General features: G+C 38.4%; 1 protein-coding gene across 3 annotated transcripts in view; it reads left to right on the top strand.

The window, feature by feature from the left end:
- The first annotated feature begins 10,019 nt into the window (after positions 1–10,019).
- The window catches only part of ZNF41 (zinc finger protein 41), a 57,462-nt gene continuing 41,704 nt past the window's right edge, over positions 10,020–25,777 (top strand). For 2 of the 3 annotated variants that reach the window (XM_032619548.1, XM_032619546.1), the window contains exon 1: positions 10,020–10,148. The gene's annotated coding sequence lies outside the window, so the exon portion shown is untranslated. Of the gene's footprint in view, positions 10,149–10,185; positions 10,918–25,777 lie in introns of those variants that run through there. The other variant, XM_032619547.1, reaches the window with a different exon arrangement.

Here is a 25,777-nt window from a genome sequence, read left to right as displayed (position 1 = left end):
TGGGCTCTGCCTGAATTCCCCCTGTCAGTGTTATGACTGGAAACTCTATCCAGGCTGAGGCATTTGTAGAGCTCACTTCATTTGTTTCTCCTTTCTCAAGGATCACTGTTCTTCATTGCCAGATGTCCAATGTCTTGAAAACCATTGTTTCATACACGTTTTCTCATTATTTCAGTTGTTTCAGATGGGATGGTAAATCTGGTCCCTGTTACTCCGTCTTGGCCAGAAGCAGAAGGAAGTCTGGTGTTCTCTCTTAGTATGCAGTTTTAACTTTTTAAAAATTATTCTAGGTTTTCCAGAACTATAGTTTTTAGTATTTGTTTTTTTCCCTTGGTCTGGTTTTCTTTTACAGGGACTTCTATGGTATATGAATTGGATCTTCTTTTTCTACCTTCAATGTTTGTCACTTGTTCTCAAATCTTTTTCTTTCCTTCTTTCCTTCTTTCTTTCATTCTTTCTTTCTTTCTTTCTTCTTTCTTTCTTTCTTTCTTTCTTCTTTCTTTCTTTCTTTCTTTTCCTCTTTCTTTATTTCTTTCTTTTCTTTCTTTCTTTCTTTCTTTCTTTCTTTCTTTCTTTCTTTCTTTCTTTTTCTCTTTCTTTTTTTCTTTCTTTCTTTCTTCCTTTCTTAAAGAAACATTTCCCTCCTTTTTGCCTTCTATTTCCCTTAAGCCATCATGTGTTATATTTATTTGCTTCATGTTCCTTATAGTTTAATCTTCTATTCTGAAATGACTTTTTCTTTTTTCTCCAAATATTTCCTGAGATCCATCATGTTATTTCTGAATTTTTCTAGTACTTATTTATACTATTCTTTTATTGCCTTGCACCATTTTCTTAATGTGTTTTAGCTTGTTCAAAATAGCTAGCTTGGACTTCCCTGGTGGTGCAGTGGTTAAGAATACGGCTGCCAATGCATGGGACATGGGTTCGATCCCTGGTCTGGGAAGATCCCACATGCAGCGGAGCAACTAAGTCCATGCGCCACAACTACAGAGCCTGCGCTCTAGAGTCCGTGCACTGCAACTACCGAGCCCACGTGCCTAGAACCTGTGCTCAGCAACAAGAGAAGCCACCACAATGAGAAGCCCGCATACTGCAAGGAAGAGTAACCCCTGTTTGCCTCAACTAGAGAAAGCCCGCACGCAGCAACAAAGACCCAATGCAGCCAAAAATAAATAAAATTAAAAAAAAAATAGCTGGCTCGGGAATTCCCTGGCAGTCCAGTGGTTCGGGCTCTGCACTCTCACTGCCGAGGGCCTGGCTGGGTTCAATCCCTGGTTGGGGCTCACAAGAGGTGAGGCAAAAAAAAAAAAAAAAGTGACTATAGCTTTGATGTGTTCTGTAAGCATGAGTTTCAATCATGCTTTCATTGTCTCTAAGGTTGATATTCTACCACTTATTCTTTTATCCTTATAGCACCAATATATGGGATTTGCCTTCTGTACATTTTTGTTGCTCTTCTTTATAAGAAATTAGTTTTCCTGAACTTTTGGAAGGAGGTGGGGTTCAGGGTAGCTTCTCAAATGTCAGAGCTCCCTCTTCTGTTGTTTTTGCATAGTGCTAAAGATTATGGCAACTTGTTTCTGAGATTTCTTGACTCTATTCCCCTACTTTTACCTGGACATTCTCTCTCCTTATTGAAGTAGACTGAATAATGGCTCCCTAAAAGAAATCCATGTCCTAATCCCTGAAACCTGTGAATGTTACCATATGGCAAAAAAAAAAAAGGACTTTGCAGATGTGATTAAGGATTTTGAGATGAAATTATCCTGTATTCTCCAGATGGGTCCTATGACAAGTATCTTATAAGGGAGGCAAAGGGAGATCACACAGTTTGAAAAGAAGGAATACCATGGAGGCAGAGATTGGAGTGATGGGGCCATAAGCCAAGGAATGCCAGCAGCCACCAGAAGCTGGAAGAGGCAAGGAATGGATTCTCCCTTAAAGCTTCCAGAGGGAGCATGACCCTGCCAACGCCTTGGTCTTGGCCCAGTGATACTGATTTGGGAATTCTGGCCGCCCAAACTGTGAGAGAATAAATTTCTGTTGTTTTAAGCCACTACGTTTGTGATAATTTGTTCCAGCAGCAATAGGAAACTAATGCAGAGTTTGGTGACAGAAGAGGGGTGTTGCTGTAACAAATATCTAAAAATTTGGATGTGGCTTTAGAATAGTGTAGTTGAATACTATGTAGAGGCTGGAAGAATGTTAAGGAACATGACAGAAAAAGCCTCAATTGCTTAAAACAGACTGCTGGTTGAAATATAGATGCTGAAGGCACTGCTGGTGAAGGTTCAGAAGAGGTGAGGAATGCTGGCAACCTGTGGATAGAGCAGGATCTTGCTGAAACTTTGATTTTGGCCGTGATGCTGATTTCAGACTACTTACCTCCAGAACTATGAGAGAATAAGTTACTGTTGTTTTAAAACACAAAGTTTGAGGCAATTTGTTACAGCAGCCATAGGAAATGAATACACTTACTCTCTATTGTTCTAACCTGTTCAATTTTGATTTTACCTTCAGAAGTTTCTCCTCAGTGTAGATCCCTATCCTGGAAGAGAGCCCTAGTGAATCAATGTACAATAAAGGATTAACTCAGCAGGTCTGGGTTGTCCAAACCTTGCATGTCCCAAAGAAAGGTTTGGCCCTCGCCCAGCTCCTGGTAGACAACCTCTAAGCCCTTGGCATAGCCCGCCTGTTAAGAATATCTTTGTTTACCTGAGTCCATGAGCCATGCCATAGAGTTTACTCTAAAACTGTAATTTATGGTGGAGGTCTTGGGCCAACCAGAATCAGCTCGAACTTTGGAGGGACCAAGTAACTAAGGTCAGCTCTGCCCATGTGATTGACTCCAAATAAAAACTCTGACACCAGGACTCAGGTGAGCTTCCCTGGTTGGCAATATTTCTGTGTGTTACTCCACATCTTGTTGGGAGAATTAAGCACTGGCTAGATGACTCCTCTGGGAGAGGAGAATTGGAAGCTTGCTCCTGGTCCCTCCTGGACTCTGCCCCATGTGCTCTTTTCCATTGCTGATTTAAATCTCTATCCTTTTGTTGTAATAAACTATAACGATGAGTATAACCACTCTGCTAAGTTCTCTGAGTTCTTCTGGTGAATCATTGAACCTGAGGGTGGTCTTGGGGACCCCCAAGCACAGTCAGTCTTAAGAGCTCACAGGAATTAGGCTGTTCCAGCCCCCTCAGACTTTACTGCAGACCGCTTACATTCACTTGTTAATGGATAGGGTAAAACGCTTCTCAGTTTCAGCTGCTGAATTCAAGTTGGCATATCATCCCTGTTGACTGTTTTGGCATTCTCCTATTCTCAGGCCTGTCAAATGCCCCTTAATTCTCTCTGCTTTTTCCTACACAGATAACTATACCATGCAGTTCTTGTGGCTACTGGTGACCTGTCCTCACCCACACATATTTTGAAATTCATGGATATTTCGGCTATTTATTGCTGTGGAACTAAACTGCACCAAAACTTAGTGGCTTAAAATAATAACCATTTTATTGCTCATGATTCTATCAGTCAAAAACTTGGGCAGGGCTCAGTGGGGATGGCTCCATTTCTTCCCCATATGATGTCTGAGGCAGCTAGAATGGGGTTGGAGGATCCAAGATGCTTTCAACACATGATTGGGACCTTGGTGCTAGTTTTCAGTTGGGGCCTCAGTTCTTATGCACATGGACTCTTTTATAAAATGGTGTCTCAGAGCCTTGGTCTTCAGAAAGATAGGACTTTTTTACAGGGTGTCTAGGTTCCCCTCTCACTAAAGCAGAAGTTCAAGGCCTCTTAATGTCTACACTCAGAAGCCCCAGAATGTCATTTCTACTGCATTTTATTGGTGAAACAGAACATAAGGCCAGCCCAGACACAAAGAATGAAAAAATATACTCCATATCTCAATGGGAGGAGTGGCAAGCACTAATGGAGATGGAAATATTGTTGGCAGTCATACCTGCAGAAAATCTACCATGCTGAGGATACTGTGTCACCTAGTTTTGTTGTGAATATTATCTATAGGTTTTGACACTGCTATCGGGTTGCTGTTTGCATGTTGGCATGAAGAGAGATTTAAAAACTGCCAGCTGCCACCATATTCCCAGCATCCATTCTAACATTTAAAAAATCATCTCAGAAAAGAACAGAAATTTTGGGTGAGGGTCGAGTGAAGAAGTAAAAATATTCTAAATGGTACATTCTCCTAAGAAATTAGGAGTAAATGAAAGTAACGCATCTGTGTGTGTGTGTGTGTGTGTGTGTGTGTGTGTGTGTGTCATGGACCAATAGAGAAAATTTGAATCATGTTTATAAGTAATAGAAGGATAATCACCAGCAGAATTGATAAGCAGAGTTGAACTTCCAAATTACTAGGAGCAGAAGAAGAATGAACAGAAACTTGACAGAGACGGCAAATGTAAGGAAATTGAAAAGGAGTATCAACAACAAAGTAGAAAAGGGAAACAGTCTGATTGAAGACACAAAATTGAGCATATCATTAACAAATGAAATCGATTGGGTTCTCCTATACAAGACTGTGAAATAGGGTTAAAAAAACAAGAGTTATGCATTGTTTCCTAAATGTACATTTGAAATAAAGAGGCAAAACTAAACACTATGTAAAGATACATCAGGTAAATGCAAGCAGAATAAAGGAGGTCAGATGATATAATTATCAGGTTAAACTCCAAGGCCAAAAGCATTCAACAGATTTTTAAAAAGACATTATGTAATAATAAAGTATACATTAGATGAAGATATAATATGTATAAACATTTATAAAAACACCAATAACACCAGAAAAAATTCATAGAAAAGGAACACATTTTTTTTTTTTTTTTTTTTTTTTTTTTTTGCGGTACGTGGGCCTCTCACTGTTGTGGCCTCGCCCGTTGTGGAGCACAGGCTCTGGACGCGCAGGCTCAGCGGCCATGGCTCATGGGCCCAGCCGTTCCGTGGCATGTGGGATCTTCCCGGAGCGGGGCACGAACCCGTGTCCCCTGCATCGGCAGGCGGACTCTCAACCACTGCGCCACCAGGGAAGCCCAGGAACAAAATTTTATTTACTTTCTGGCTGCATCGGCTCAGTAGTTATGGTGCGCGGGCTTAGTTGCCCCGCGGCATGTGGGATTTTAGTTACCCGACAGAGATCGAACCGGTGTCCCCTGAGTTGCAAGACGGATTCTTAACCACCACGGTTAAGAATCCATAATTTATAAATTTTAAATTCATAATTTATAGTGGGAGGTTATACCTCATTCAGAGTATGATAGATCAAGCTAACAAAAATAATTAAAGGTAAGAAAGATCTGAAAATTATAATCAATAAGCTACATTTAAAAGACATAAAAAGAAATTTGTATCTTACAAGCAGACTCTCTACTCCTATGTCCTTGCAACATTAAAAAACATTCAATTGTCTAACTTTGCCTCAGAGAAATGATTGATATACTTTTTAAAAGTAGGGCTTTGGCAGATCACATTCTCTGATAAGAGCCAACAAAAACAGAAATAAATTAAATATTACCATAACATCTTAACCAGCTGAAAATTAAGAAATACTTTCCAAAATAAATCAGGACTAAATGGGTCTATAGAGTCCGGTTTGTAGAGAAAGATGGAAGTTTCCCAATTTTTTTATTTATTTATTTTTTTTTTTGCGGTATGCGGGCCTCTCACTGTTGTGGCCTCTCCCGTTGCGGGGCACAGGCTCCGGACGCGCAGGCCCAGCGGCCATGGCTCACGGGCCCAGCCGCTCCGCGGCATGTGGGATCCTCCCGGTCCGGGGCACGAACCCGCGTCCCCTGCATCAGCAGGCGGACTCTCAACCACTGCGCCACCAGGGAAGCCCCCCAATTTATTTTTTAAAAGAGAATAATTTTAATACCAAAACTGAAGTATATTGCTCGAAAAAGAAGATAACTAGAGACAATATTTCATGAATATAGCTAAACTTTTCTAAATAAAATATCCGCATATCAAATAAATCCAGATATGCTTTGAGAAAAAAAAATACACCATAACCATTAAGATGATTCCAGGAATGCTAGTATGGTTTAATATTTGTAAATCAATCGATATACTTCATTACACCAACACTTTAGAAAAGTCATGTAACACTATTAATTGATATAAAAAAGTATGTGATACAATTCCTTAGCCATTATATTAATAATAAAAACTCAAAATAGAAATAGAAGGAAACGACTTAAAATTGACAAAACCATTTTCCAAAAATTGCCAGAAAGTTTTATACTAAATGGTAAAATGGATAAAATGATTTCCATTAAAAGTGACAACACCATAGGGATGCTCTCTATCACATCTATTACTCAACATTAATTTGAAGGTTCTATCTCAGCATTGTCTGATACAACTTTCCACAATGATGACGTGTTCTATATAGAGAGAGCTGCCTAATACAGTAGCAACTAGCCGTATGCTGTCATTGAGCACTTGAAATGTGGCTAGGTGACTAAGAAACTGAATTTTAAATTTTATGTAGCTTTAATAAATTCAAATTTAAATAGCCATGTAAGCTTAGTGGTTACCATATTGGATAGCTAATTCAGTGGAAAAAGAACTAATGACATCAAATAGCAGATAAAAGAGAATATTAACTAAATCTGATTATACAATTAGAAAACCTAAGAGACTATACTAAGAAGCTACCAGAATTGGTAGGGAATTTTGATAAGGAGCTGAATATAAGATAAAAATTTAAAAATAGGTCTTTTCTTACAATACTAGCAATTAGCAGACAGGATTAGCAAAAAGAAGTCTTAACAATAACAATAAAAGTATTATAAATATCTAAGAATCAATTTAACCAAACAAGATGATGGACTTATAAGAAGAAAACTATGAAATATCATTGAAGCATATAATACAAGACATAATCAGAGACAGATCAAATCCCTAGATACAAAGGCTTATTATAATAAAGAGCATTAACTCTCTCCAAACTATTAACATATTGGGTTGGCCAAAAAGTTCGTTCGGGTTACCCAATAATACAATTCCAATCAGAATAACAATAGTTTTGTTTTGTGGAGGGTTTTGTGGGGTGCGTAGCATTCATTTTGAAACTTCATAAAATGATTCTAGGAACTTCAGAGTTCCTAGAAAAATAGATCTGCAAGAACAAAAATCCTTTGAAATCATATAGATTATAGAGACACAATAGAGTTCAGATCAAGCTAAATATATTTGTGACCTTATATGACAGAAGTCACATTTAATTCAGTGCTATAGGGCAGTAACTTCCATAAACCGTGCTAGCTGATAATGTTGGATTTTACCTGAACCCTATGATTCTGGTAAATAGTGAAGGTTAAGAAATTCCCTTACTCTTTTTTTTTTCATTTATTTAGTTTTGGCTGCGTTGGGTCTTCGTTGCTGTGCGTGGGCTTTCTCTAGTTGTGGCAAGCGGGGGCTACTCTTCATTGCGGTGCGCGGGCTTCTCATTGTGGTGGCTCCTCTTGTTGTGGAGCACAGGCTCTAGGCACATGGGCTTTAGTAGTTGTGGCACTCGGGCTCAGTAGTTGTAGCTCACGGGCTCTAGAGAACAGGCTCAGTAGTTGTGGCGCATGGGCTTAGTTGCTCCATGGCATGTGTGGGATCTTCCTGGACCAGGGATTGAACCTGTGTCCCCTGCATTGTCAGGCGGACTCTTAACCACTGTGCCACCAGAGAGATCCTCCTTTACTCTTTTGTGTTCTTGTGTGTTACTCTTTGCTTACTGCAAAGAACTTCCCTTCCCTATATGACTTTGGACTCACAGACGCCCCTTGTTTACCTGTGACATGACCAGACACAGACCCTCCAAATTCTCATTCTTTTTTTTTTTTTTCAAATTCTCATTCTATTCCTTATAAACATTCATTAATCTCAACAAAATGCTTGTTAGCCAAAATTTAGCCAAGCTTCTCTCCTTCCTACAGGTTCCTGAACTCTGCTTGCCCCCAAGCCTGAGCAAGCACAAAAAATGTGGAATGTGCCCCTCTTCTCAGCTTGTCCTGGGAATCAGCTGACCACAGTGGGCACTTTCCTGTCAGACCCCATTAGTCATTCCCCTGTTTGTGCAGCTTCTCCTCCATAGATTCTGCTTATCTTGGTTTGCCTCCTCCTTACCCTATCTATAAACAAAAAGCCTTTTTCTGATCGGTTTTGAGATGCTTGCAGATTTCTGAGATGGGAATTTTCTCCCTATTGCAATAGTCTTTCTTTCTAATTAGTCTCTCCCTATCTAATTCTAGATTTGTTTTTATTTGATGCAGCAACAGTAAAGCTTGACCTTGATCTCATACCATATACCAGAATAAATTTCAACTAGATTAAAAGTTAAAGTAGAAAAATTTAAAACAATAAAAATGAAATAAATGTTAAGACTATCTTTTTAGGACTACCTGGAATGGGGACCATACAAGACAGGAAATACAGAAGCCAGAAAAGAAAACTTATTTTTGATGAAAAAATACATTTTTCTAATTAAAGATCAAAGGACAACTACAAATGCAAAGGGCAAAAAGAGTTAGGGGAAAAATATTGCAATGCCACTAACTAACAAAGACTTAATAATATCCCTAGTGTACAAAGAGCTACTACAAATTGATAAGAAAAAGACAAATCACTCCAAAGAAAATTGGACAAAGGATATGAAGATTTGCAGAAGAGAAAATCTAAATGGTCAACAAACAGAAAAAGATCTTCAGTTGCACAAGTAGTCAGGAAAATGCAAATTAAAGCAGTTAAATTAGTCCTCTGATTGGCAAAAATTAGAGTATCAACATTCAGTGCTAGAGAAGATTTGCCTTGATGGACTCATATTTTGCTGGTGGGAGTAGGAAATGTTAAAAATCTTTTGGGGAAGTTATTTGGCTGTATCTATTCAACAACACAATAGCCTTACTTGTATTTAATAATAAAACTTAAAAATATAGGAAGCAAAAGTTGACTGGTGAAATGAAACCCTGACTTATCAATACAGTGGGAAATCTCAGTAACTCAGGGAGCAAGCAGAAGAAAATCATCAGGAATGATATACACATTTAAAAAAATTTTATTGGAGTATAGTTGATTTACAGTGTTGTGTTAGCTTCAGTTGTACAGCAAAGAGGAACAATATACACATTTTTAACAGCCCAACTAACAAGCTTGAACCAATAAACATATACGCTAAGCCCAACTATTGGAAAATATATGGTTTTTTCAATCAAGAGATGAAACATTTTTGAAAACTGGGCCTGTGCTTGAACCTTAAGGCAAATTTCAACAAATTTCGACTCAACATCATTCAGACAACATTCTCAGATCACAATGCAATTAAGTTAGAAATCACTAACATCGAGATTAACTTTGTGTTTGAGGAAATGAAAAATGGTGTTAGGAACTGTAAAATTTTCTGCACTCCCTCTAAGTTCCTTCTTTAATCATTAAGTATGAGAACAGGATACAACAGAATGAGATGGGCCAAATCAAAAACAGCTCCCTTCAGCAGCATTCCACCTGCGGACCAAAGCCCACCAAACTTGCAGCTAGCACTTGGCTGCTTTTGTTTCCTTCTATGAAATTCCTATCCCATATAAATCTCTCCATGCTCCAGGAGACACTGCGCAGGGCTGTTCTTGTCGCAGCAGCCTGAATAAAGTCATCATTCCCTTGACATTTGAGTCTCGGAGAATTTTTGCATGTTCGACACTGGACTTCTAAATAATTCTTGGGTCAAAGGGGGGAAAATTACAAATTAGCACTTGAAACTGAACACTAATGAAAATGCAACAAATCAAAACTTGGATCTTTGGAAAAGAAGTTTAAACTTCATGCTTCTATAAGGAAACTGGGAAGGCTGATTACTCGAGTTTTTAAAAAATTGGATGACGTGCCCCACCACTGATGTCACAAGCCCACCCCCCCCCCCCCACGCCCAGCTCAATGGCTCCCTGCACAGATGCTTGGTTTCTGGCGCTCAATCACCTCAGCTCCCTGCGCCCAGAGTGGTTAAACTCTCGCTGCGGGCGACTTCCGCTTCCTGGCCTAAATCTGACACGTACTATTCCCCCCGTGGCAAGTACCCAGGGTCGGTGACAGCCAGAGCCGGGCGATGCCCCCAGCCGACGGGTGGACAGAGGCGCCGTCAGGTGGGCACGTAGCGGCGCCCCGGGCCCTGCCGCCGCGAGCCGCCTGCGCCGATCGGGGGCCGTTCCGCACCCCGAGAAGTGGAGCGGCGGCTGGGGCGGGGGCCGGTCAGTGTCTGGGCCGGTGCCTTGGAGGTGTCTTTCTAGCTAGGATCGGGGAGAGGGGCAAGGGGGGTTGCAACGCGCGAAGATGCCGCGACTCCCCGGGGATACGGCCTGAGGGCGGGGCCCCGAGCACAGAGAAGGGAAGGCGCCAGGCCCGCGCCTCGGGGTAATGGTGGAGCATGAGGCGCAGGAAGGAGGAGTCCGGGATCTGCAGCCGGATCTGCTGGGCCCGATCGGCTCCCGGGAAGCCCCACCGGGGAAGGTCTGGCGGGGGCCCGCTGGCTCCGGCGCAGCAGAAATGCCCACCCTCCCAAGATGGCGACTCCCGGAGAGACACTCCCAAGGGGACAGCCATGTTAGTGGCCTGACAAAGTCACTAAAGAAAATCGGAAAGCCCGCCTCTCCTCCGACACACACAGACACGCACACGCACTGACACCTCGTGAGTGCACCCAGTGTAATTGGGGGCTAACGGCCGCTTCCGCGCCGACACTAAGCATGTGCGATGCCAAGTCCAGAAACGTGGGAGTCCCGCAGAGGCAATTTCAATACTTCTGGCTCCGGGACTGAGTTTAACAGAGGCGGCGATTTAGGGCCAGTAAAACGTTGACATAATTATGGGGGTGTTACGACATGGCTTTCGGGCTCAGTGATGGTACTCTGTGGGGTGAGTGATGGGGCTTCTCTGGAGTCACTTATGAGGAGGTGCGTAGAGTGATAGGGGTTTGTGGGTGAATGGTGGGGGCAGTAGGGAAAGTAATAGGTAGTCTGTGGGGTGAGTATTGGGGGGTCTGTGGGGTCATAGTGATGCAGGGTCTATAGGGTGAGCAGGGGGCATTGGTGAGGTGAGCGATGAGGAGTCTGTGGGGTGAGTGATGAAGATCCTCGGAGGCCACTGATGGGGTATGTGGAGTAAGTGACTGGGTCTGTGGGATAAGCGATGGAGGTTTGTGGGGTGAGTGATCAGGCATAAGTGCAGTAAGGAATGGGGACTGTGGTGTGAGTGATACAGTCTCGGAGGTGTGATGTGTGCTCTTTGGGGTTAGTGCTGGAGTTCCTGTGGGGCGAATGATGGGGGTTCTGTGGGGTGTCATAGGGAGTTAGTGGGGTAAGTGATGGAGGGGTCTGTGAGATGAATGATGGGAGTTCAGTGGGGTAAGTGATGAGGGTCTTTGAGGAGAGTTATGGGTGGTCTGTGGAGTGAATGATGGAGAGCCTGTGGAGTGAGTAATGGAGAGTGAATGAGTGAGTGAGATGGAGAATTTTTGAGGTGAGTGATGAGGGCCGCGGGATGAGTATTGCAGGGTCTGTGAGGTATATGATGGGGTTTATTGGGTGGATGGTCAAGGTTTCTGTGGTGTGAGTGATGGAGCTCTGTGGGTGGTCTTAGGATTGAGATGGGATTGTTTCAAAAACCTACCTTTGACCTTCTTGGTCCTCCTGTATCTTTGTTTTCTGTGTCATTAGTTTCTGCCCTTGATTTCATTATTTCTTTTCTTTGGGTTTTTTCTTTTATTCTTATTTTTAAATTCCTAAATTGAATGCTTATCTCATTAATATTCAATCATTTTCTTTTATAGTATAAGCATTAAGTTCATGAATTTTTCTCTAAGAACACTTTAGCTCCATGTCACAAGTGTTGATATGTAACATTTCCACCACAGTTTATTAATATTGTTTTCTAATTTTTGTTGTGGTTTTCTCTCTGATCCCTTAGTTATTTAGATATGAGATTTTCATTTCCCAAAAAGTTGTAATTTTTGTTATTGATTTCTAAATTATAGCCAGAGACTGTCATCTGAGTGATTATTAGGGCAGGAATGGATATTCCTTGAAGTGGATGGTATGTACTGAAATTTAAGTCCAAAACTTTTGTAAAATTGCAACTCCCACCAGCAACATATAAAAGGGCTCATTCCAAAATCATCTCCCACACTGAATGTTGCTGCACTTTTTAATTTCTGCCATTCTGAGGGCCAAACACAACAGTATGTAGCTTACCTTGATGTGTATTTTCCTGACACCTGGTGGCTGAATATCTTCTCATATTTATTGGCCTTTGAAATGCATTTTAAAAAATTTTCATATCCTTTGGTCTTTTTTTTTCCTTTATGTAGTTTGTCTTACTAATTTGTGGATATTAACCTTCTGTCATTTATTGTAATTTTTTCCCTTTATCTCTCTTTATATCTTGATTTTTAAAAGGTGTATTCACATATAATTAGAAAAAATAATTATCTGATTAGGTAATTTTTCCTTAACAAGTTCTGAATATCGTGTCTTGCCTAGTGGGTTCTCCCTGCTTTGTGCTTAAATAAATACATGCTTTAAATTTAAATTTTTATTGTTTTAAAGTTAAATTGTAATCCAACTGGAAAATTCTGGTGTGTGGTGTGAGATGAGATCAAAGTTTCTACTTTCCATTTGGATAGAAAATTTGCCTGCACCAATCATTAAATAGCCTTTTCTAACTCAGTTAAATGCCACTTTTGTCACATAAATTCCCGAATGTATATCATTCTATATCTGAACTCTATATTTTCTTCTGATATATGTATCTACTCCCTTTCAAAAAATTGTTTTGACTTTAGAAATACTTTTAATATTGAATAGTGCTAGTCCCCTCACTGTTCCTTTTTTTTTTTTTTTTTGGTTGTTTTCTTTAATCTTTTTTAGCATTTATTCTTCCACATGAATGTTAAAAACATTTTATTTCACTTCAAAAGCAACCATTAAAACTATATTTTATAATTTTCTTCTTATAGATTCAGAACCTTTTTTGAAAAGTTCATTCTTAAATATTTTAAATTTGATATCATCACAGTGAATAGCACATTGCTCTATTTCCATAGAAAAATTATATAAATAAAAATTTTTTAATTTCTTTTTTGCATTTTATGTCTTATCCAATCCAGTTATCACATTCTCATGTGAATTCTAGTTGCCTTTTATGGTCTCTTAGTTTTCCTAGATATAATATCATGTCACATCCAATTAACAATGATACTTTCTCTTCCTTTCAAATATTTATTCTGATTACTCCATCTTCTCCTATTGCATTAGCTAGAGCTTTCAGAACAATGTTGAGTGATACTTGATAGAGGGTATCCCTATCTTGTTGCTAATTTGAAAGTGAAGGGTATTCATTCATTCATTCAACAAACATTTGTTGAATACCTTCACCTTTCCAGATACTGGGTTTGAAATCCTGCATGGCCACTTACTAGCTACATGATCTTTTTTTTTCTAACAGCTTTATTGATATAATTCACCTACCATAAACTTCACCATTTAAAGCTTACAATTCAATGGTTGTTAGTATATTCAAGGAGTTGTGCAAACCACTGTCATAATCCAATTTTAGAACATTTCATCACCCCAAAAGGAAGCATTGTACTCATTCCTCATTCCCACCCCATACCTCCAGCTGCAGACAGCCACTAATTTACTTTCTGTTTCTATAAATTTGCCTATTCTAGACCTTTCATACACATGGAATCAAACAATATATGATCTTTGGTAACTATCTTCTTTTACTTAGCATGTTTTTAAGATTCATCGGTGCTATAGCTTGTATCAGTACTTCATTCTTTATTACTGAATAATACTCCTTTGTATGGATATACCACAGTTTGTTTATTCATTCATCAGCTGATGGACATTTGGGTTGTTTTCACTTTTTGGCTACTATGAATAATGTTGATGTGAACATTTGTGTACAAGTTTTTGTGTGGACGTATGTTTTCATTTCTCTCAGAAGTGGAATTGCTAGATCATATGGTACCTTTGAGGAACTGCCAAACTGTTTTTGGCATTTTACATCCCACAGCAATATATGAAGGTTCCAATGTGTCATATCCTCATCAACACTTAACAAGTCTTTTTTTAAAATTCTAGCCATCTTAGTGGGTGTGAAGTGGTATCTCATTGTGGTTTTGATTTCTATTTCCCTAATGAATGTTGAGCAACTTTTCATGTTTGCAATGGACTAAATGTTTATGTGCCCCTCTCATTCTGTGTTGAAATCCTAACCCACGGTGTGATGGTATAAGGAGGTGAGGCCTTTGGGAGGTGATTAGGTCATGAGGGTGGAGCCCTCATGAATGGGATTAGTACCCTTATAAAAGAGACCTCAGAGAGCCCCCTTCCACCTTTTGCCATGTGAGGACACAACAAGAAGATAGCCATCTATGAATCGGGAGGCAGGTTCTCACCAGACACCCAATCTGCTGACGTGTGGGCTTGGATTTCCCAGCCTCCAGAACTGTAAGAAATAAATGTTTGCTGTTTAAGCCACCCAGTTTATCGTAGTTCATTACAGCAGCCTGAACACACTAAGACAATGTGTTTAATTGACCATTTGTATGTCTTCTCTGGAGAAATATCGGTTCAAATTCTTTGCCTATTTTTTAATTGGATTATTTGTCTTTGTATCATTGAGTTGTAAGCATCCTTTATATATTCTGGATACAAGTCCCTGGTCAGATATGTGATTTGCATATATTTTCTCCCATTTTATGGGAGTCTTTTCACTTTCTTGGTGGTGACCTTGTAGCACAAAAGTTTTTAATTTTTATGAAGTCTAATTTATCTATTTTTGTTATTGTTGCTTGTGCTTGTTTTTAAACATCTTTATTGGAGTATAATTGCTTTACATTATTGTGTTAGTTTCTGCTATATAACAAAGTGAATCAACTATACATATACATATATCCCCATATCCCCTCCCTCTTGCGTCTCCCTCCCACCCTCCCTATCCCACACCTCTAGGTGGACACAAAGCACTGAACTGGTCTCCCTATGCTATTTGGCTGCTCCCCACTAGCTATCGATTTTACATTTGGTAGTGTATATATGTCCATGCCACTCTCTCACTTCGTCCCAGTTGTTTGTGCTTTTGATGTCATAGATGTTTCTTTCCCCATTGAATTGTACTGAAACCCTTATCTAATATCAACTGACCATGAGTGTAAAGGCTTATTTATGAACTCTCAATTCTATTTCATTCATCTATATGCCTCCTTTATGCCAGTACCATGCTGTGTTGATTTATATAGCTTTGTAGCAAGTTTTGAAATAGAGAAATGTGTGTCCTCCAACTATGTTCTTATTCAGTGTTTTGGCTATTCAGGTTCCTTGCATTTCTATCTGAATTTTAGGATGAGCTCATTACCCTCTTCAAAAATGCCCCTGGGATTTTGATAGTGATTGTGTTGAACCTGTACAACATTTAGGGGAATATTGCCATTTTAATGATATTAAGTCTTTTTATCTGGCATTTTTTTTAGCATAATGTTTTCTGGTGATTTTGGGGGTAGTAGTTGTAATATTTACACAGTTCTTTAATGTTCTTATTTTAATTTGTATTTTTATTAGGAATAGCTCCTGAATTGTGTCAGATGCTTTTTGATATTAACAGCCTTATGGTATTATTCTCTTTAATTGGTTGTTGTAATGAATTACATTGACGTGTAATGTGGCTGCATCTTTGCCTTCCTGGAAGAATTCTGTTTGGTCAAGGGGAATTTTTCTTATAAGATACATTTGGATTTGAATTAGTAATATTTTATTTAAAATTTTTGCCACTATAAGAAAACTGCTTATAGTTTTCTTTTTTCTTTTTTTGTACTATATTTAACATGTGTTGGTATTAAGGTTATGGCAGTTTTTTAAAGGAATTCAGGAGATTTCTATCTTTTTATATGTTAAAATGGCATAGAAATTATCTTCTTTTTAAAGCTCAGCTATAAACACACTTAGAACTGGTGCCTTTTAAAATGGTAAATTTTAATTATTTTTTTTTCTCTGATTACTGGTCTTTACAGATTTCTTCTTTTGGGGGGTTTAATTTTGGTGGTTTATGGTTTTTTGTTTTGTTTTGTTTTGTTTTTCGGTACGCGGCCTTCTCACTGTTGTGGCCTCTCCCGTTGCGGAGCACAGGCTCTGGACACGCAGGCTCAGCGGCCATGGCTTACAGGCCCAGACGCTCTGCGGCATGTGGGATCTTCCCGGACCAGCGCACGAACCCGTGTCCCCTGCATCGGCAGGCGGACTCTCAACCACTGCGCCACCAGTAAAGCCCTTGGTGGTTTATGTTTGCTAGGGATTTTATATTTTCATAGAGCTGCACATAATGCTTAAATTATTCTGGTCACTTCCACATCTGTGGTAGTAGTTCCTTTTTCTTTCCTAAAATTGTGTGAGTATATGTGTGATATGTGAGTGTGTGTGTGTGTGTGTGTACATGTATATTTCCTTCTCTTTTACCTTTATCAGGTGTTTCATGAATATTTTATTTTCTTTTTCTAATTTCTTAAGTTTAGCACTTAATTCATTTATCTTTGGCTTTTCTTTTTAAATATTAAAAACATTTTAGGCTAAAATGTCCCTTAAATATAACTTTAGCCATGTCTCAAAATGAGGTATGAAGTTTATAATTTTGTTATTGAATTTATCTTCAATTCTGTCATGTTTGTCTGTTTGTTTAATTATTTATTGGCTGCACCATGTGGCATGTGAAATCTTAGTTCACTGACCAGGGATTGAACCTGCACCCCCTGAAATGGAAATGCGGAGTCTTAACCACTGGACCACCAGGGAAGTCCCAATCCTGCCATGTTTAGAGAATATTTCTTTTTCCCCCAGCTTTATTGAGACATACTTGACATATAACATTGTATAAGTTTAAGGTGTACAGTGTGTTGATTTGATACATTTGTATATTGCAAAATGATTATCACCATAGTGTTAGCTAACACTTCCATCATGTCACATAATTACCACTTTGTGTGTGTGTGTGATAAGAACATTTAAGATCTACTTTCTAGACAATATTTGAGTATATGATACAGTATCATTAGCAATAATCACCATGTTGTACCTTAGATTTTCAGAACTTGTTTATCTTACAACTGGAAGTTTGTACCCTTTGACCAACATCTTCCCATTTTCCCCCACCCCCCGGCCCCTAGTAACCATCACTCTACTTAGAGAATATTTCTTTCTTTCTTTCTTTTTAATTGAAATATAGTTGATTTACAATGTTGTATTAGTTTCAGGTGTACAGCAAAGTGATTCAGTTATATATATATATTTTTTCAGATTATTTTCCATTATAGGTTATTACAGGATATTGTATATAGTTCCCTGTGCTATACAGTAAATTCTTATAATCTATTTTATGTGTAGTAGTTTGTATCTGTAGAGACTATTTCTTAACTGCAAACTAGTTTTGGTCATTTGGTTATCTTTTTATTCTACATTTCTTTTTTATTGAAATATAATTGTCGTATAACATTGTGTAAGTTTAAGGTATACAGTGTTTTGATTTGATATGTTTATAAATTTATAAGTTACGACATGATTACAACAGTAGCTTTAGCTAACACCTCCATCCTGTCACATAATTACCATTTCTTTTCTGTGGTGAGGATGTTTAAGACATAGTCTCTTAGCAATTTTGATTCTATATTTCTGATTTTTGTAGTATTGTTGGTAATATAGCCTGCCAAAACTCTAATTTTTAAGAAATATCAATATTTTTTTCTTTGAGTCCAAGTTACACAATTTTTTTTTTCGGTACGCTGGCCTCTCACTGTTGTGGAGCACAGGCTCCGGACGCGCAGGCTCAGCGGCCATGGTTCATGGGCCCAGCCACTCCACGGCATGTGGGATCTTCCCAGACCGGGGCACAAACCCGTGTCCCCTGCATCAGCAGGCGGACTCTCAACCACTGCGCCACCAGGGAAGCCCCAAGTTACACAATTTAAAGTTTTTTTAACTGTGCCATGAGTCTAAAAGAAGAGTATATTAATTGGACAGAATTAAATCTAGCACTGATTATATTTCTCAAATCCTCTTTACTTCTTTTTTTGGTCTACTTGACCCATTATATTATAATAAAATTTCCCAGCCTAATTGTGATATTTAAAAACTCTTTACTATGAAATAATTATAGATTCATACGAAGTTGCAAACATAAGACAGAGAAATCCCATGTACCCTTTACCCAGTTCCCCCCAATAGTTACATCTTATAAAATCATAATGCAGTATAAAAATTTAACATTGGTACAATGTGTGTGCCTAATTCCTTGTCATTTTGCCATGTGTGTAGATTCGTGTAATGACCACCATAATCAATGTACAGAGCTATTACCCTTTTTGTACTTTTCATCCTCACCATCATCCCTAACCTTTGGCCACCAATAATCTGTTTTCCATCTCTATAATTTTGTTATTTTGAGAATGTTACATAAATGGAACCATACAGTATGTGGCCTTTGGGATTGTTTTTTTTTTTCACTCAGCATAATGTCCTTGAAAACCATCCTTACAACTATCGTTGTAACAATAGTTCATTTCTTTTTATTGCTGAGTAGTATTCCATATTATAGATGTACTACAGTTTGTTTAACTATTCATCTACTAAGGGACATTTTGGTTGTCCCCAGTTTGGGCTATTACAAATAAAATTGCTATGAACAATTGTACAGATTTTTGTGTACATGTAAGATTTCATTTCTCTGGAATGAATGCCCAGAAGTGCAATTGCTGGGTCACTTTTTTAAAGAAACTGCCAAACTGTTTTCCAGAGTGTCTGTACCACTTTACATTCCCACTGACAACATATGAGAGATCGTTTTTCTGCATTTCCTCCAGAATTTGGTATTGTTGCTATTTAAAACATTTTTAGCTGTTTTAATAGGTGTGCAGTGATTATATCATCATTGTCTTAATTTGCATTTCCTTAATGGCTAATGACATTGAACATCTTTTAAAAATTTTTTAAATTTTTGTACACTTTTAAAAGTTTATTTTCCACTTACAGTTATTACAAAATATTGGCTATATTCCCCGTGTTGTACAATACACCTTTGAGCCTATCTTACACCCAATAGTTTGTACCTCCCACTCTCAGACCCCTATATTGCCCCTCTTCCCCACACTGGTAACCACTAGTTTGTTCTCTATATCTGTGAGTCCACTGCTTTTTTGTTTTATTCACTAGTTCGTTGTATTTTTTAGATTCCACATATAAGCAATATCATACAGTATTTATCTTTCTCTGTCTGACTTATTTCACTTAGCATAATGCCCTCCAAGTTCATCCATGTTGCTGCAATGGCAAATTTTCATTATTTTTTATGGCTAAGTAGTATTCCATTGTGTGTGTGTGTATATATATATATATATGTATATATATATATATTAATCTGTTGATGGACACAGGTGGTTTCCATGTTTTGGCTATTGTGAATAGTGCTGCTATGAACATTGGGGTTTACGTATCTTTTCAAATTAGTGTTTTTGTTTTTTTTAGATATATATCCAGGAGTGGAATTGCTGGGTCATATGGTAGTTCTATTTTTAGTTTTCTGAGAAACCTCCATACCATTTTCCACAGTGGCTACACCAGTTTACATTCCTACCAACAGTGTACAAGGGTTCCTTTTTCTCCACAAGCTTGCCAACATTTGTTATTTGTAGACTTTTTGATAATAGCTCTTCTGACAGGTGTGAGGTAATATCTCATTTTGGTTTTGATTTGCATTTCCCTGATGATTAGTGATGTTGAGCATCTTTTCATGTGCCTGTTGGCCATCTGCATTTCTTCTTTGGAAAAATGTCTATTCAGTTCTTCTGCTCATTTAAAAATTTTTTTTTGTTTTTTTGATGTTGAGTTGTATGAGCTATTTATATATGTTGGATATTAATACCTTATCGGTCACCTCATTTGCAAATATTTTCTCCCATTCAGTAGGTTGTCTTTTTGTTTTGTCGATGGTTTCCTTTACTGTACAAAAGCTTTGAACATCTTTTTAAACATTGACATTGAACATCCTTTAAAAATTTTTTACTTAAAATATATTTTGAGATATAGATTCATATGCAGTTGTAAAAAATAATACAGTGATCCCTTGTGCACTTTGCCCAGTTTCCTCCAATGGTGACATTTTACAAAATAAAAGTATAATATGCCAACCAGAATTTTGACCTTGATACAATTCAACCATCTTATCCAGATTTCCCCAGTTTTACTCATACATGTATGTGTATATGCATGTACCAAGTTTTATACAATTTTATCACCTGTGTAGGTTTGTGTATCCATCACCATAGTCAAAATACTAAATAGTTCCAACATCACAAGGATCCCTAGTGTTGCCCTTTTATAACCACACCTATTTCCTTTCTGTCTCCACTACCCTTGGAAACCACTAACCTGTGCTCCATGTCTAAAATTTTGTCATTTCAAAATTGTTATATTAATCAAATCATACAGTATATAAACTTTTGAGGTTGGCTTTTTTCACTTAGCATCATGTTCTTAAAAAACATCCAAGTAGCGTGAGTATCAACAGTTCATTCCTTTTTCTTGTTGAATTGCACTCCTTGGGGTGGATGTACCACAGTTTGTTTAACCAGTCGCCTGTTGAAGGACATCTGGACTGATTCCAGTTTTGAGCTATTACCAGTAAAGCTGCTTTGAACATTCATGTACAGATTTTTTGTGTAAACATAAGCTTTCATGTCTCTGGGATAAATGCTCAAGAGTACTATTGCTGGGCCGTATGGGAATTGCGTGCTTAGTTTTATAAGAAACTACCAAACCGTTTCCCACCAGCAGTGTAGGAGAGATCCAGTTTTTCTGCAACCTCATCAGCATTTTGTGTTGTCACTATTTTTTATTTTAGCCATTCTGACATATGTATAGTGATATCTCATTGTAGTTTTCATTTTCATTTCCCTGGTAAATAATATGGAACCCCTTTTCATATGCTTATTTGCCATCTGTATATCCTCTTTGGTGAAATGTTCATGCGTTTTGCCTATTTTCTAATTGAATTGTTTGGATGATTTTACTGTTGAGAGTCTTTACATATTCTAGATACCAGTCTTTTGTCAGATATGTTGTCATCAAGTATTTTTCCCAGTCAGTAGCTTGGCTTTTCATCCTCTTCATCCTTTCCATCCTCTGGTCTTTTTCAGAGCAAAAGTTTTTAAATTTTTGGCAAGACCCAATTTATCAGTGTTTCCTTTTATGGATTATGCTTTTGGTGTCCAGTCTAAAAACTTTGTCATCCTCTGATTCTCTGAGAGCAACTGAATGTCCAACAATTCAATTCAATTTTGACACTACCTACCTGGAGTTAGCATCAGATCCCATAAGTTAAAGGGCTCAATCCCACAAGACTGCCCCCACTTCAGATGCCAGTCACTGCAGGTCCCAGGCCACCCATACTTCTGATTTACCAGCTATAAATTGGGGGTTCCCAGGACCTCTTCTTCAGGCTCAATAATTTGCTAGAATAGCTCACAGAGATCAGGAAAACACTATGTTTACCAGTTTATTATAAAGTATACAACTCAGAAACAACCAGATGGAAGAGATACACAGGGCAAGGTATGGGGGGAAAGGCACAGATCTTCCATGCCCTCTCTGGACATGCCTTCCTCCCAGCACATCTGTGTTCAACCTGGAAGCTCTCCAAACCTCATTATTTAGGGATTTTTCTGGAGGGGCTTATATGGAGGTTCCATCATGTAGACCCCATTGATTAATATCATTGGCCATTGGTGATTGAACTCAATCTCCAGCTCCTCTCCCCTCCCTAGGAGGGAGGTGGTGGTGGGGGAGTGGGACTGAAAGTTTCAACCCTCTAATCAAGCCCTATAACCAAATGATTGGTTCCTATGGCAACCAGCCCCCACCCTAAAATTATCTAAGAACCCACCATGAGTCCCTTCATCAGCATAAACTCAGGCATCGTTGGAAGGGGCTTGTAAGGAATAACAAACTAACAAAAGATGCTCTTATCACTCCTATCACTTAAGAAATCTCAGGGCTTTTAAGAGATCTGTGCCAGGAACAAAAACCAAATATATATTTCTTATCATACCACACTCTGTCTAGCCCTAAATCCTAAAGATTTTCTCCTATGTTTTTCATAAAAATTTTATAGTTTTACATTTAAGTCTGTGATCCATTTTGAGTTAATTTTTGTGTAAGGAGTGAGGTTTAGGTTCTTTTTGCCCTGAATGTACAGTTGTTCTAGCACCATTGACTTGGTGCTAGAACATCTTTGAAAAAAGATGCATCTTTGAAAAAATATCGGTTGGCCATACTTATGTGGGGCTATTTCTGGATCCTCTATTCCATTCCATTGATCTGTGTCTGTCCCTCTGCCAAAACCACAGTCTTGATTAGTGTACCCATGCAGTAAGCTTTAATATCTATTAGAGTGATTCTCCCACTTTTTTCTTCTTCAGGACTGGTTTAGCTATTCTAGGGGCTGTGCCTTTCCATATAGATGTTAGAATATGCTTGTCCGTGGATGTTGAACATATTCTCATGTGCTTATTTGCCCTCCATATATTCTCTTTGGTGAAATGTCTCTTCATGTCTTTTGCCCATTTTCTTTCTTTTTTTTTTTTTTTTTTTTTTTTTTTGTGTTAGACGCGGGCCTCTCACTGTTGTGGCTTCTCCCGTTGCGGAGCACAGGCTCCGGACGTGCAGGCTCAGTGGCCATGGCTCAACGGCCCAGCTGCTCCGCGGCATGTGGGATCTTCCTGGACTGGGACACGAACCCGTGTCCCCTGCATCGGCAGGCGGACTCTCAACCACTGCACCACCAGGGAAGCCCTTTTTGCCCATTTTCTAATTGGGCTGTTTGTTTCTTCAATGTTGAATTTTGAGAGTTCTTATTATGTTATAGATATGAGTCTTTTGTCAAATAAGGGGTTTGTGAATATTTTCTCTCAGTCTGAAGCTTGTCATTTCATCCTCTTAAGAGTGTCTTTTGTAGAGCCACAATTTTTAATTTTGATGAAGTCAAATTTATCTATTTTTTCTTTTAAAAGATTATGTTTTTGGTGTCATATCTAAGAACTCTTCACTAAGCCCTAAGTCCTGATGATTTTCTCTTCTGTTGTCTTCCAACAGTTTTATATTTTACATATAAATCTATGATCCATTTTGGGTTAATTTTTTATAAAGTGTTATATTTAGAATGAGATTCATTTTTTGTTTTTGTTTCATTTTGGTTTGTTTGTTTCTTTGTTGCTTATGAGTGTCCTATTACTCTAGCACCATTTGTTGAAAAGACATTGAATTGTTTTTGTACCTTTGTAAAAAAATTAGTTGACTGTGCTTTTTCTGGGTCCTCTAATCTGTTCCATTAATCTATGTGCCTATCCCTTCATCTGTACCACATTGTCTTGATTCCTATAGTTAAATAAAAAGTATTGAAATCAGGTAGATTTATTTCTCCCACTTTATTCTTTTTTTTAATCTTTATTGGAGTATAATTGCTTTACAATGGTGTGTTAGTTTCTGCTTTATAACAAAGTGAATCAGTTATACATATACATATGTTCCCATATATCTTCCGTCTTGCATCTCCCTCCCTCCCACCCTCGCTATCCCACCCCTCTAGGTGGTCACAAAGCACCGAGCTGATCTCCCTGTGCTATGCAGCTGCTTCCCACTAGCTAGCTATTTTACGTTTGGTAGTGTATATATGTCCATGCCACTCTCTCACTTTCTCCCAGCTTACCTTACCCCTCCCCATATTCTCAAGTCCATTCTCTATTAGGTCTGTATCTTTATTCCCGTCTTACCCCTAGGTTCTTCATGACATTTTTTCCCTTAGATTCCATATATATGTGTTAGCATATGGTATTTGTCTTTCTCTTTCTGACTTACTTCACTCTGTATGACAGACTCTAGGCCCATCCACCTCACTACAAATACCTCAATTTCGTTTCTTTTTATGGCTGAGTAATATTCCATTGTATATATGTGCCACATCTTTATCCATTCATCCGGTGATGGGCACTTAGGTTGCTTCCATCTCCTGGCTATTGTAAATAGAGCTGCAATGAACATTTTGGTAGATGACTCCTTCTGAATTATGGTTTTCTCAGGGTATATGCCCAGTAGTGGGATTGCTGGGTCATATGGTAGTTCTATTTGTAGTTTTTTAAGGAACCTCCATACCGTTCTCCATAGTGGCTGTACCAATTCACATTCCCACCAGCAGTGCAAGAGTGTTCCCTTTTCGCCACACCCTTTCCAGCATTTATTGTTTCTAGATTTTTGGAGGATGGCCATTCTGACTGGTGTGAGATGATATCTCATTGTAGTTTTGATTTGCATTTCTCTATTGATTAATGATGTTGAGCATCCTTTCATGTGTTTGTTGGCAGTCTGTATATCTTCTTTGGAGAAATGTCTATTTAGGTCTTCTGCCCATTTTTGGATTGGGCTGTTTGTTTTTTTGTTATTCAGCTGCATGAGCTGCTTGTAAATTTTGGAAATTAATCCTTTGTCAGTTGCTTCATTTGCAAATATTTTCTCCCATTCTGAGGGTTGTCTTTTGGTCTTGTTTATGGTTTCCTTTGCTGTGCAAAAGCTTTGAAGTTTCATTAGGTCCCATTTGTTTATTTTTCTTTTTATTTCCATTTCTCTAGGAGGTGGGTCAAAAAGGATCTTGCTATGATTTATGTCATAGAGTGTTCTGCCTATGTTTTCCTCTAAGAGTTTGATAGTATCTGGCCTTACATTTAGGTCTTTAATCCACTTTGAGCTTATTTTTGTGTATGGTGTTAGGGAGTGTTCTAATCTCATACTTTTACATGTAGCTGTCCACTTTTCCCAGCAACATTTATTGAAGAGGCTGTCCTTTCTCCACTGTACATTCCTGCCTCCTTTATCAAAGATAAGGTGATCATATGTGCGTGAGTTTATCTCTGGGCTTTCTATCCTGTTCCATTGATCTATATTTCTGTTTTTGTGCCAGTACCATACTGTCTTCATTACTGTAGCTTTGTAGTATAGTCTGAAGTCAGGGAGCCTGATTCCTCCAGATCCGTTTTTTGTTCTCAAGATTGCTTTGGCTATTCGGGATCTTTTGTGTTTCCATACAAATTGTGAAATTTTTTGTTCTAGTTCTGTAAAAAATGCCAGTGGTAGTTTGATAGGGATTGCGTGGAATCTGTAGATTGCTTGGGTAGTAGAGTCATTTTCACAATGTTGATTCTTCCAATACAGGAACATGGTATATCTCTCCATCGATTTGTGTCATCTTTAATTTCTTTCATCAGTGTCTTATAATTTTCTGCCTACAGGTCTTTTGTCTCCTTAGGTAGGTTTATTCCTAGATATTTTATTCTTTTTGTCGCAGTGGTAAATGGGAGTGTTTTCTTAATTTCACTTTCAGATTTTTCATCATTAGTATATAGGAATGCCAGAGATTTTTGTGCATTAATTTTGTATCTTGCTACTTTACCAAATTCATTGATTAGCTCTAGTAGTTTTTTGGTACCATCTTTAGGATTCTCTATGTATAGTATCATGTCATCTGCAAACAGTGACAGCTTTATTTCTTCTTTTCCGATTTGGATTCCTTTTATTTCCTTTTCTTCTCTGATTGCTGTGGGTAAAACTTCCAAAACTATGTTGAATAAGAGTGGTGAGAGTGGGCAACCTTGTCTTGTTCCTGATCTTAGTGGAAATGGTTTCAG

This window comes from Phocoena sinus, chromosome X, assembly GCF_008692025.1.
Source record: "Phocoena sinus isolate mPhoSin1 chromosome X, mPhoSin1.pri, whole genome shotgun sequence".
NCBI classification, from domain to species: Eukaryota; Metazoa; Chordata; class Mammalia; order Artiodactyla; family Phocoenidae; genus Phocoena; species Phocoena sinus.
The sequence above is the reverse complement of the archived record's forward strand: the minus strand, read 5'-3'. Positions and strand labels throughout refer to the sequence as shown.